The 12,419-nt window shown below is 45.5% G+C and overlaps 1 pseudogene; it reads right to left on the bottom strand.

Annotated features, from left to right (window-relative positions):
• Positions 1–5,511: 5,511 nt before the first annotated feature.
• LOC138419590 (zinc finger protein 420-like) overlaps positions 5,512–12,419 on the bottom strand; it is a 35,878-nt pseudogene continuing 28,970 nt past the window's right edge.

The raw sequence follows: 12,419 nt of genomic DNA, 5'->3' as shown, positions 1-12,419 counted from the left end.
GGGAATAAAACTTTTTACAACTGTTGTTTGATCCTTGATTAAAATACAGATTACAAGCTTCTAAAAACTTTGCTGTTTCTCTGATGTAATGATCTGTGAATGTGATTCATGTGGTTTACAAAATGGAGGTTAATGTAGTAAACATGGATGGACATTAATTATATTAATATGACTTTTCCAGAAAGAGTTTTCTATACTTACATCAGGTAGAAGAGAAGGTGTCCTTACTTCAAGCCTGTCAGGTAATATGCATGATTTCTCGATGTTGATGTTATAAAAAGACTTTGGATTTTAATGAACAATCCTTGGTTTATGCTTAAAAAGCAATTGACATAATTATTGAAAACTGAGAGCAAACTTCCGTCTTACTTTGAATTATTTCCTGCACACTTACATCATGCTGACAACACAGATGTTTGACATCAGTGACAAATACCTCCATCTAGAGGTTTAGTGTGCATATAACATGACTGTGTTCTTAATCTTATAAATTGGAGAATAAATATAAATGATTCCCACCTAGTATAGAAGGGCTTCTCTTACAATTCAGGTAACAACCATCAAAAATAGAGGTTCGTATATACAGTGGAAACAAATCATAGCATTGTAACTTGAGAGTCGAATGATATTCATTTGGTAGCGGTACGAATGAAATGCTTTCTAGTATGAATTCTCTGGCATTGATTTACTTTTGATGTTTGATTAAACACTTGTCTACATTTTTGTATTTCATTCGTGTATCTTTCCAAAGTAAACACTCGTTGCTTCAAAATTGTATATTTAGGACCAACCTTTTTTTATCACTGACTCATTTCTAGGGTTTCTCTGCAGTATGTATTCTCTGACGGGGAGTGAGGTGATGGCTGTGGTGAAATCCTTTGCCACATTCCTTACATGTCTAACATTTCTCTGCAGTATGAATTCTCTGATGTCAAGAAAGATCTGAACTCTGGGGAAAGGCTTTGCCACAGTCTGTACATTTATCAAGTCTCTCCCCAGTATGGATTCGTTGATGTCGAGTAAGATGTGAACAATGGATAAAGGCTTTGCCACATTTGTTACATTTGTATGGCTTCTCCCCAGGATGAGTTCGCTGATGTACAGTAAGACTCAGATGCCAGTTAAAGGCTTTGCCACATTCTGTACCTTTACAAGGTCTCTCCCCAGTATGGACTTGCTGATGTTCAGTTAAAGTTGAACTCTGCTTAAAAGCCTTGCCACATGCTGTACATTTATATTTTGGCCATCTGATGCAAAAAGCTGACTCATTCGAAAAGACCCTGGTGTTGGGAAAGATTGAAGGCAGGAGGGGAAGGGGACGACAGAAGATGAGATGGTTGGATGGCATCACTGACTCAATGGACGTGAGTTTGGGTAAACTCCAGGAGTTGGTGATGGACAGGGAGACCTGGTGTGCTGTGGTTCACGGGGTCACAAAGAGTTGGACACGACTGAGCAACTGAACTGAACTGATTCATGTCAATAAAATCAAGATTATTTTTAATGGGTTAAAATATATACATCTACTTGTGAATGATATTCTTTGTATATTTTAAATACACGAGGGTACAAACATATACAATGGTATAAGATAAATTAGAGCTCCTGGTTCTGCAACTTTAATTTCTTGACAATCTGTATCATTTTGTTGAGCTGTATCTTAGAAATTCAACACAGGTGAAAACAGACTAGCACCAATATGATTATTGCAAATATTTTGAAAAAAAAATGTGAATAAGAAGACTATGTGTGATATGAGCATGGAGTGTACTGGAAACATCACACGTGGGCTTGAGTGATGAAAACGCCCACTCCCCAAACCCAGTGTCTATCATCAACACAGTGAGGGTTCATTTTCCAAAGCAAAGAGAAACCAAAAAGACGCGGAATTTCGCCATTAACTGTGAGGGTTTTCACACGTTCCCCATTCCATTTTTCCACAGCCTTGTTTAAAGACAGAGGGAAAAAAAATGAACTTCCTAGCCTGATAACCTCAGAGAAATCACCAGAGCCAGTGGACATCACCTGTCATGGTGTAAATGGATCACACGGAAGATGCACTATCAGAGCCTGGGCACTTAGGAGAAGGCACTGGCGCCCCATTCCAGTACTCTTGCCTGGAAAATCCAATGGACAGAGGAGCCTGGTGGCCTGCAGTCCATGGGGCCGCCAAGAGTCGGACACAACTGAGCGACTTCACTTTCACTTTTCACTTTCACGCATTGGAGAAGGAAATGGCAACCCACTCCAGTGTTCTTGCCTGGAGAATCCCAGGGACGGAGAAGCCTGGTGGGCTGCCGTCTATGGGGTCGCACAGAGTCGGACACGACTGAAGCGACTTAGCAGCAGCAGTAGCAGCAGCTAGGAAATGATAACTTGAACCTAACAAAAAGATATCAGTTTTATGCAAAATTCATTTTATATATACTTCCTCTGTTTTGTATCCTAACAGTGCGTTTAACTAGTAAGCCTTAGCATCACAGAGGACAGTGTCTCCTAGTTTTCTTTTTATTTCTGCACATTTCCTGAAAAATTCTGGATCACTGAGTTGATTCAATATATAAGGGCATTTTCTAACTCCTAAAGAGCTGAGTTGTGTCCACGTGTGAACTCATCATGGCATTTCCCCTACTTCCCGAAGATCCCAACACTGAACCACATCCCAGTGGGAATCTCGGATACCAGTGCGTCTCCGTGTTGATCTCTCACAAAGGGAATATGTTCACCAGCTGAAAGTCACTCATTCAGGTTGGGAATTCGTCATGTTCTATAGAAAGCCAGGATACAGACAATGGAGAACAGGATCTGGGACACAAGGGAGAGGTGGTCTAAAGAGCCAGTCTTCACTATGATAAGAAGAAAAGGGAAAAAAGAGTTGATAACAAACACCTCAGGCAGAAAAATTAGAAGCAGAGAACTAAAGGTTTGCCGATTCTCAGTCTAGGCATTTCAGGAGGAAAACCAGACACAGCCCCAGGCCCGGAACAGAACATGGACCTGAGAAGCTGCCATTTCCTCCTCTTCTTCCTCCTGCTCTGTCTTCTCTGGGGATGTTATGTAGCAAACACACCTCTGCATCTTGAGAAAATACCTTCAAAGGCATCCACAGAGCTCTTTATCCTGCAACTACTTCACCTACAGACAGAAGGACCTTGAAAAGCTGAAAAGGCCAACCTCTCCTGTCCTGTCTCAGGAGAGATTCGGGAACACTCACCTCCTACCTGGAGACCAGCCTTTGAACTTATTTCTTGATTGTTCTCTCCCCATAGGGAGCTCCTAACCCTCTGCTCACACAGATGATGTGAGCTGACTGCCTTCCCTGGTCCAAATCCAGCTAGACCAAACCTGTAGCCTCTCCTCAGACTGAAGCTGGTCCTCAGCTCTCACAGATGGACCAGGAGCCACGTCCTTAACTTGGGCCTTGCTTTAGAGTTCCCTGGAGCACTTCCTACACACCACACTGATGCCTCCACAGGACCAAGAGAGAACTCTGTGGGGCGTGCACCAGGGAGGTCCTTTCCTAACACTGGTCACGTGACCCTGATTTGAAACAGATGGAAATCACTGGGCCATTGGTTCAGATTCTTTCTTAACCATTTCAGTGAATATGAACCCCTCGAGGTCAGGTCCCCACTCTAAGAAGTTATGAATCTGCAGGTCTGAGATGGGGTCATTAAATACGTCTTTAGCAAGTTCTCTGTTCTGATGCTTCTTCCCCAAGACCCACACTCAGGAGCCCTGAGCTTGAGCCTTCTCACTCAGCACAGCTGAGACATCTCAGAGGGGAGGGTTTAGGGTGGGAATTACTGAGGGAGGTCAGGCTAGAACCAGGCAGAGAAAGGTCCAGTACTTGGGGTTCAGGCCTTTCTAAGGGACCCTGGGTGAAGTGCTGTGGGCTCCCCAGGCTGAGCGTGGATGGGTCCATTCAAACCAGAGGAGCAGGAATCTGGTGCGCTCTGAGGGTGTCATTGAAGGGGGGCCTGTGCAGTAGACCCAGGGGTTCGGCAAGACTGCTGATCTCAAGGAAGGGGGTCGTCTAGTGGAGGTGCTCACAGGATTGGCTGGTGTGAGTTCAAGGACCTGCAGGCTGCCTGCTCCCCAGACAGATGCTGAGGCAGCAACAGCACGGAGCAGTCAGGGAAGCTCTCAACAATACTCTGTCTGATCCTTCTTATTAGAACCATCACAATGTCCCTGCAGGTACAGAGAGGGGGGAAAAGTACAATGGATAAATGATGGGAAATACATGATCAAAATATATGAGGCTTAAGGACAGTAACAGATGTCATCCCACTGTGCTACCTAATAGTTCACTGGTATGCATTCTTCCCTGCAACCTTAAGTAAGGTGGAGAGGTTAACGTCGGTGGTAGGTAAACACTTCATTCATTACACAGCAACTGTAACACCAGAAACCATCCAGTTTTATTGATTAACATGTATGAATATCACACATAGTCAGAATGAAACCTTTTACAATCCACTGTGTGACCCTTGATTAGAATACAGATTACAAGCATAGACAACGATATTCATTTTTCTGATACAATGGTCTCAGAGTTGCACTTTCTATGGTTACAAAAGGAAGGCTAATCATTTAATAAACAAGGCATAGATTAATTACATGATTTTTCTGGGAAGGGTTTCCCATACTTTTCCAGGGTATCAGAGAAGTCTTTATTTCAAACATGTCAATTAATATTCATGACTTCTCTTGATATTATAAAAATACATCAAAATTTCAGTGAACTGTCATTGTATTATCCTTAAAAAGCCAGTGACATTGAAAATTTAGAACAAACCTCTGTCTGACTTTAATATGTGGCATTAGTCCCTGAACACTTACATCATGGTGACCTACAGGGTTGTTTGACACCAATGACAAACACCTCCATTAGATGTTCAGTGTACACGTAATATTACTACGTACTTAACGTCCTTAATGAAGAATAAATACCAATGGTTCCTACCTCAGATAGAAGGGATTCTCTTATCACTGAGTCAGCAACCATCAAAAACTTGAGTTCACATACACAGTAGAAAAAACCAAAACATGTAGTATTTTGAGATTGACTTACTTCCATTTGGTTTTCAAATAATCTCAAATATGTCAAAAACAAGCAAGAATACATTGCTAATAATTGTATCACTCCACACACAACCCTTCATCCTGGGATCCATTCTAACATATCAGTTTTCTCTGTGTTTTAACTGTGGATTGCTATCTACAGTAATTCTCCTCCAGAGGAAATTCAGGAAAGTGGAACTGATGAAATGCTTCCTAGTATACATTCTCTCATGTTTATTTAGAGTTGATTTTTATTACAACTTTCCTACTTTTCTTGGTACATCATCACATATCTTTCCTGCAGAAATGCTCTCATGTTATCTAAAGTGTACATTTAGGACTAACCTCTTTCATCACTTATTACATTACTAGGGTTTCTCTCCAATACATGCTCTCTGATGTCTAGTGAGGTGAGAGCTCTGATGAAAGCCTTTGCCACTTTCCTTACATATAAGTTTTTGTTTTCTCTGAAGGATGAGTTCTCTGATGTTGACAAAGACTTGAGCTCTGGGCAAAGGATTTGCCACATTCTTTGCATCAGAATGGTTTCCAGTACAAATTCGCCAATGTTGAATAAAGCTAGGAATTTGGTTAAAGGCTTTGCCACAACCCTTAGATTTATAAGGTTTCTCTACAGTATGAATTATCTGATGCCTATTAAGAGTTGAACTATGATTAAAGCTTTGCCACCCTCTGTGCATTTATAAGGCTTCTCCTCAGTATGAATTCTGTTATGTTGAATAAATTTTGAGCAATGCATAAAGGCTTTGCCATGTTCTGTACATTTAAGTCTTCTCTGCATTACCAACGTGAATTTTCAAATGTCTAGCAAGAATGGATATCAGATTAGTTTTTCCACATTACATATATTTATAAGGCTTCTCTCCAGTATGAATTTGCTGATGCTGAGTGAGATATGAGTACTGGTTAAAGGCTTTGCTCCATTCTGTACATATGAAAGGTTGCCTTCCTATATGAATTTTCTTATGTCTATTTAGATGTAATGGTTTAGCAAGACTTTACCACAGTTATTACACTTGTTATGCTTCTGTGGATTTTGAATACTCTGCTGTTGAATAAGCTTTAAAGATTAATTTCTCTTATATAGAGAAAGATGTGATCATTGATAAAAGATATTCATACATTTATTACTTTTAAAATCATTGTCTGAAGACTGAGGTCCCTGATGTTTCATAAGACTTGAGTCTCGGTCAACATTATGCCCAGGTCATTGCATGAAAATCTTCTCCCTTCCCTATAGATATTCTTGTGATTGTTGGAGGTAGCGTTCTTGCTTAAAGCTTTCCCCATTTTATTACACGTGAAAAATTCTTTCACATTGAGTATACTGTGATATGTCTTCAACCATGATGGTTGGATTAGTCTCTTTCAAAATAAGCAACATTACAGACTTTGGAACAAAGAGAAAAGAGCTGTTGGTTGAAGAATATTGAACTCTGGCTAAAAGATCCCTCAAATGGATTATACTGGGAGTTGTTAACCTAAATTTTAAATACCTAGTTTTCAGACACATTTTATTGTGTGTTACCTGCATTCAGAAAAGTTTGAATGAATATTTGCAGTATAGATTAGGTGACTTTCCAGATTTTCCATATTTCCTTTCAGAGAACATGTATGTTTCAAAAAAGCATGGATCTTTGCTTACATATATACACTTCTCAGCAGATATTAATGACTGAAATGGGCATATTTCACAGTTTGGTTCATGTCCTCCTTTTCTTTTGGCATTAATATTTATATTATGAAAAGCTGTCCTCATTTGGTTATGTCCATCATAACATCCTCTCAGTATTTCCTATGCCCTTTCATTAAATGTGAATTTCCAATGTGAAATCTTTCATATATTGTTAACTTTTCTTGGGGAATAAATCTTCTAAGCCTGGCTTTTGGGGCATCAAACCCTGCATGTCCTGAAAAGACACAGCTGAAAGCAAATAACAAGTTATTCCACCACTTACTATTCTCAGGGAATCTACTTTACAACTTACATAAAATTGATACTCGCTTAGCTAGGTTAGGGATAAAACAGACACAGGAGTCAAGACGGCAGAGGATTAGGAAGATGTGGAGTTCGTCTCGCTCCACAGACGCATCGAGAATACATCTGTCATGGAACAATATTCACAGAGCCCCTGCTGAACACGAGCAGAGGACCTTGACACCTAAAAGGACAAAAAAGATTCCCTCATAGCCAGGTAGGACCAAAGAAACAAGAAGGAAACTGGTGAGGAGAGGAAGTGAGATGGGACCTGCAACCCTTGGGGGAGCTCAGTGGGACAGAAGGGAGCCTCATTCTCTTATGGGAAGAGGAGGCACTACCAGCTAGAGGCAGGCAGAACAGAGTGAGACCTCTACAGATGGCGCTAACCACAGCCCTGCTCCACAAGTCTCAGAGGGGTGTCCACCACTGCACACAAAGGCTGGGTGCTTGGATGAGGGGTTTGGAGAGCAGATCCAGGCAGAGGACTGGGGTTGGCTGCGAGGAGACATCGTGAGTGGGCAGGAGGGAGGGAGGAGCTCTGCAAACGGGAATGCTTGTGGAGGAAGCCTGAACCACCAGAGAAGCAGAGCAGCGTTGTTGAGTGATGCCCCAAGGGCAGGGCCGCCATCCCATCCTCTGTCCGCGTGTTTCAGCCTTTGCCTCACTAGACACTAACGAGGGCTCCCAGCACGGTCAGTCCAGTTCAGTCGCTCAGTTGTGTCCGACTCTCTGCGACCCCATGGACTGCAGGGCGATCTCATGACCCCAGCTGCTGCCTCCTCCTCAGCAGTCTTAAATTTACAAAGCAAACATTTTCACCAATGCAAGGTGCCTACAAATTCTGTAATGCAGTTCTTCATACACAAGTGTTTTTATTTTGGCGTGTTCTAGTAGATGTTTTGAATCTGAAACCTTAAATGATCTTGATATATAATTAATCAGAAACCGAGAACATAGGGGACACAGTCCTGGTAAGCTTCATAACAAACAAGACAAACTTAACAAAGTAACAGTTCTTACGAAAACAAACAAGACTTGAGATCTTATAATATGGTGGAATTTTTTTAAGTCTCAATTCTTGTTTAACACAGGGAACTCTACTCATTGCTCTGTGGTGACCTAAATGGTATGGAAATCTAAAATAGAGTGGATAAATATTATATATGTGCATGCTGCTAAGTCGCTTCAGTCACATCTGACTCTTTCCGACTCTATGGACTGTAGCCCGCCAGGCTGCTCTGCCCATGGGATTCTCCAGGCAAAAATACTGTAGTGGATGGCCATGCCCTCCTCCAGGGATTACACACACACACACACACACACACACACACACACACATATACACACACATATAACTGATATACTCTGCAGTACAGCATAACCTGACATCAACATTGTAAAGCAACTATACTCAAATTATTTTTTAATTAAAAAAATTCTTTATATAATCTAAAAAGTTTAATAGTGAGAATTAACCACAAACATTTAGGTGGTAAATGTTCTAATTTCCCAAGTGAACAATTTAAACATTCCATGAGTTGAATAAATATAAAAGTATTTTAGGTTTGTGGAAATGGGGCAGATACACTTAACATTATTGACATTAGTTCATACAAAGTAAAACCAAACTTTGAAGATATCTTCAGGTTTGTATTTCTCACTGGAGAGAGGTCCCTTATGCAGTGAAGAAGTCAGCCGAGTGTGAAATTTATCAAGTCATATGTGTAGTTTGCAGGAGATTGGAAATTATAAAGCAGAAAACAAATACTATCTGTCCCCAGTATTCCTAGAAATTTGGCAGTTTGTCCATGACTCCACTCACACACTTCTGTCTAGAGACAGAACCAGAGCATTTAAAAGGGCAAATATATGAGGAAAATATGAAAAGGGTTATATTTCACTTTCTTGGGCTCCAAAATCTATGCAGAAATTGACTGCAGCCAGGTATTGGAAGGACTGATGCTGAGGCTGAAACTCTAATACTTTGACCATCTCATGTGAAGAGTTGGCTCATTGGAAAAGACCCTGATGCTGGGAGGGATTGGAGGCAGGAGGAGAAGGGGACGACAGTGGATGAGATGGTTGAAGGCATCACCAGCTCAATGGACATGGGTTTGGGTGGACTCTGGAAGTTGGTGATAGACAGGGAGGCCTGGCGTGCTGTAGTTCATGGGGTTGGAAAGAGTTGGACAAGACTGAGCGACTGAACTGAACTGAAACACCAACCTTTTGTCTGGTGATGCAGAGTAACATAGCACTTTTCTATCTGTCTTAACTATGGATTACTATCTACACTAATTCTCCTCCAGGAACTTCAGAAAAGAGAAAGTGATGAAATGCTTTCCGATACATTCTTTTAAAAGAGAAAAAAAAAAAACACACAGAAGAGCGACCGTTTCTTTATTAAATTATACAAAAAAAAGGGGAGGGGAGGGGGGCAGCTGTGGGGCTCAGCCCCAACCCTGGCCCCAACCTGTCCTGGCGCTGTCTGAGAAAGGGATCTGAGGGAGGAGACCCAGGGATCAGGCAGGGCAGGGATGGGCTGGGCAGGATCACGTGAGGCTGGGATGCAGAGGTTAGGAAGGAGAGGCTACTGAAGGAGGGAGAGGCTGGCTGTGGGAAGGGCGGGAAGAGAGGAGGGAGAGGGAGGGGGTGACTGGGGACCAGCTGGGGAGCTCAGATGGAGCAGGTAAGGAGGTGGAAGATGGCAGTGAGGATGCAGGTGCGGCATGAGAAGGCTGGGGGGGAGAGAGGGCGGCAACTCTGGCGCGGGGCCCAGAGCAGGGAGCCAGGTGAAGAGGGGCTGCCCGCGGCGCTCCCCACCCCCACCTCCGGGCCCCCAGCGGCCTCCCTCCACCCCCAGCCCACTGGCGGGGGGCTCATGCCGACGCCCCGTTTTCTGCCTTCTGCCGCGTGGGACCCGCTTCATCCTCCTCTTCAGCAGCGCTCTTCAGCGCGGGCCCTTCGTCCTCCTCTTCTTCCTCATCTTCCTCGCCCCCTTCACCCTCCTCCTCGCCGTCCTCGGCAGTTTCTCCTCCTCCTCCTCCACTTCTTTCTTCCGCTCTTCCCGGCCTGCCTTCTCCTCCACCTTCTCTTTCTTCTCCTTCAGGTCCTTGGCGCTTAACTCGGCCGCTGCCTCCACGCTCTTCTCCGACTCGGGGCCGGGGCCGGGGCCGGGGCTGGCGGGGAGCCGGGTCCCGGGGCCTGGACGGAAGGGCCCTGGGCGGCAGAGGCGGGCCGCGGCCGGAACCTGGCGCGGGGGCGGCGGCGGCCGCTGGGCGAGCGGGGGCTCAGGAAGAGGCGGCAGAGGCGCGCGGGGCGGGGCGGCGCGGGGCGGGGCGGGGCGGCGCGGGGCGGGGCGGCGCGGGGCGGGGCGGGGCGGCGCGGGGCGGGGCGGGGCGGCGCGGGGCGGGGCGGGGCGGCGCGGGGCGGGGCGGGGCGGCGCGGGGCGGGGCGGGGCGGCGCGGGGCGGGGCGGGGCGGCGCGGGGCGGGGCGGGGCGGCGCGGGGCGGGGCGGGGCGGCGCGGGGCGGGGCGGGGCGGCGCGGGGCGGGGCGGGTCTGCAGGGGAGGCAGCGGGGCTGCGCGTCCGGAGGGCGGGCGGAAGGGCGGTGCGGGCGGTGCCGGCGCTCAGGCCGTGGTGGCTTGGTCCTCGGCTCGCCGCCCCAGCACCCGCAGAGCTGCCGCCGACCAGCCGCGCCTATACATTCTTTGATATTTATTTAGATGTGATTAAATTGTTAGGTAGGTAGAATAGGGGAAAGGAGTCCAAAATGGCGGTGGCTAAAAGACAAGAAATGGAAAAGGAAGGTCCCGGGACCAGAGTGAAGTCTTCACGTAGAACAAACAGCACTCCTGGTTAAGCCCAATTTGCACAGGGCAGGCCCAGGTGGAGGCAAAAACATAAAAGGAGGAGCCAAAGCGCGAGCTGTCTCTCTCTTCCTCTCCCTCGTGCCTGCGCTCTTTCTCTCTCTCTCCCTCTCTCTCTCTCTCCCCCTCTCCCCCGCCCTCCTCCACTGTCATCCCTTCAAATCTTTGGGTTGTCATGCCCCCACGCTTGAGGATGGATTCTCCTGCTATCTTCTAAATAAAATAGCGCTGTAACACTGACTTGCCTAAGAGCTATAACACGGTTTGTCCAAGACCCGAGAGCTGTGACGACCTGAGGGCTCTATTGTCCTTTGCTCCAAATCTTTGTTGTGACGAGACAAACAACCAAGGAACATACACTCGCGTGACATCTATGGTGCCGTGACTCGGATATAACCTGGCTGAAACAATCTCCGCGTAGAAGAGGCCAAGCACAGCCGGAACCCAACTCAGCGAAGCTCCCCTGGTAGAGGCAGAATGCAAAGAAAATCCAGGTCAGGGGAAGGCCCATCGTGCTGGAAACTGGGACAGCGGAAAGCCCACGCGGCCCATTCTCAGATCCCAGAAGACCTCCCAGTTAAGGTAAGAGGTCCTCGCTCCTCTGGCTGGAGGGACATGCCTAACGAAATCTTAATTCCTTTACAATCTCTCATTTCTTGTTTCCTCGAACCTCCCACGAACAGGCGGGCAGCAGGGGGCACAATTGAGGGACTCTGGAGAGGCTACTCCTCAACATGTCCCAAAGGCGCTATCTGCTGAGCCTTAGTAGCTGTTACACAAGCCAGTGGGGGGTTCTTCTGTCCTTTCTCTTCTCTGTGCCAAGGATCAGACCAATGAAATTGTGAGCACCAGTCAGATATTTAGCAAATTTTCTGGCGGGCTATGAAGGGGATTCCTTGGCACGTTGTTCCCACTGCTTTTTCCTCCTGTCCTTCAGCTTTCTCACTGTACTAAAGATCAGCCAAAACTAATGAAACTCAGGCTCTGATGTCTCAATGCAAAAATTTATTGAGAGACAAGGAGGTGGATTTGCTCTTCCAACAACACAAGAGAAGACCCTACACATGGGTATCACCAGATGGTCAACACCAAAATCAGATTGATTATATTCTATGCAACCAAAGATGGAGAAGCTCTATACAGTCAGCAAAAACAAGGCCAGGATCTGACTGTGGCTCAGATCATGAACACCTTATTACCAAATTCAGACTTAAATTGAAGAAAGTAGGGAAAACTGCTAGACCATTCAGGTATGACCTAAATCGAATCCCTAATGATTCTACAGTGGAAGTGAGAAATAGATTTAAGGGCCTAGATCTGAGAGATAGAGTGCCTGAGGAACTATGGAATGAGGTTCGTGACATTGTACAGGAGACAAGGATCAAGACCATCCCCATGGAAAAGAAATGCAAAAAAGCAAAGTGGCTGTCTGGGGAGGTCTTACAAAGAGCTGTGAAAAGAAGAGAGGTGAAAAGCAAAGAA

Source organism: Ovis canadensis, chromosome 14, assembly GCF_042477335.2.
Source record: "Ovis canadensis isolate MfBH-ARS-UI-01 breed Bighorn chromosome 14, ARS-UI_OviCan_v2, whole genome shotgun sequence".
NCBI classification, from domain to species: domain Eukaryota; kingdom Metazoa; phylum Chordata; class Mammalia; order Artiodactyla; family Bovidae; genus Ovis; species Ovis canadensis.
Note: the sequence above shows the minus strand (reverse complement) of the source record. Positions and strands in the feature narration are given on the sequence as shown.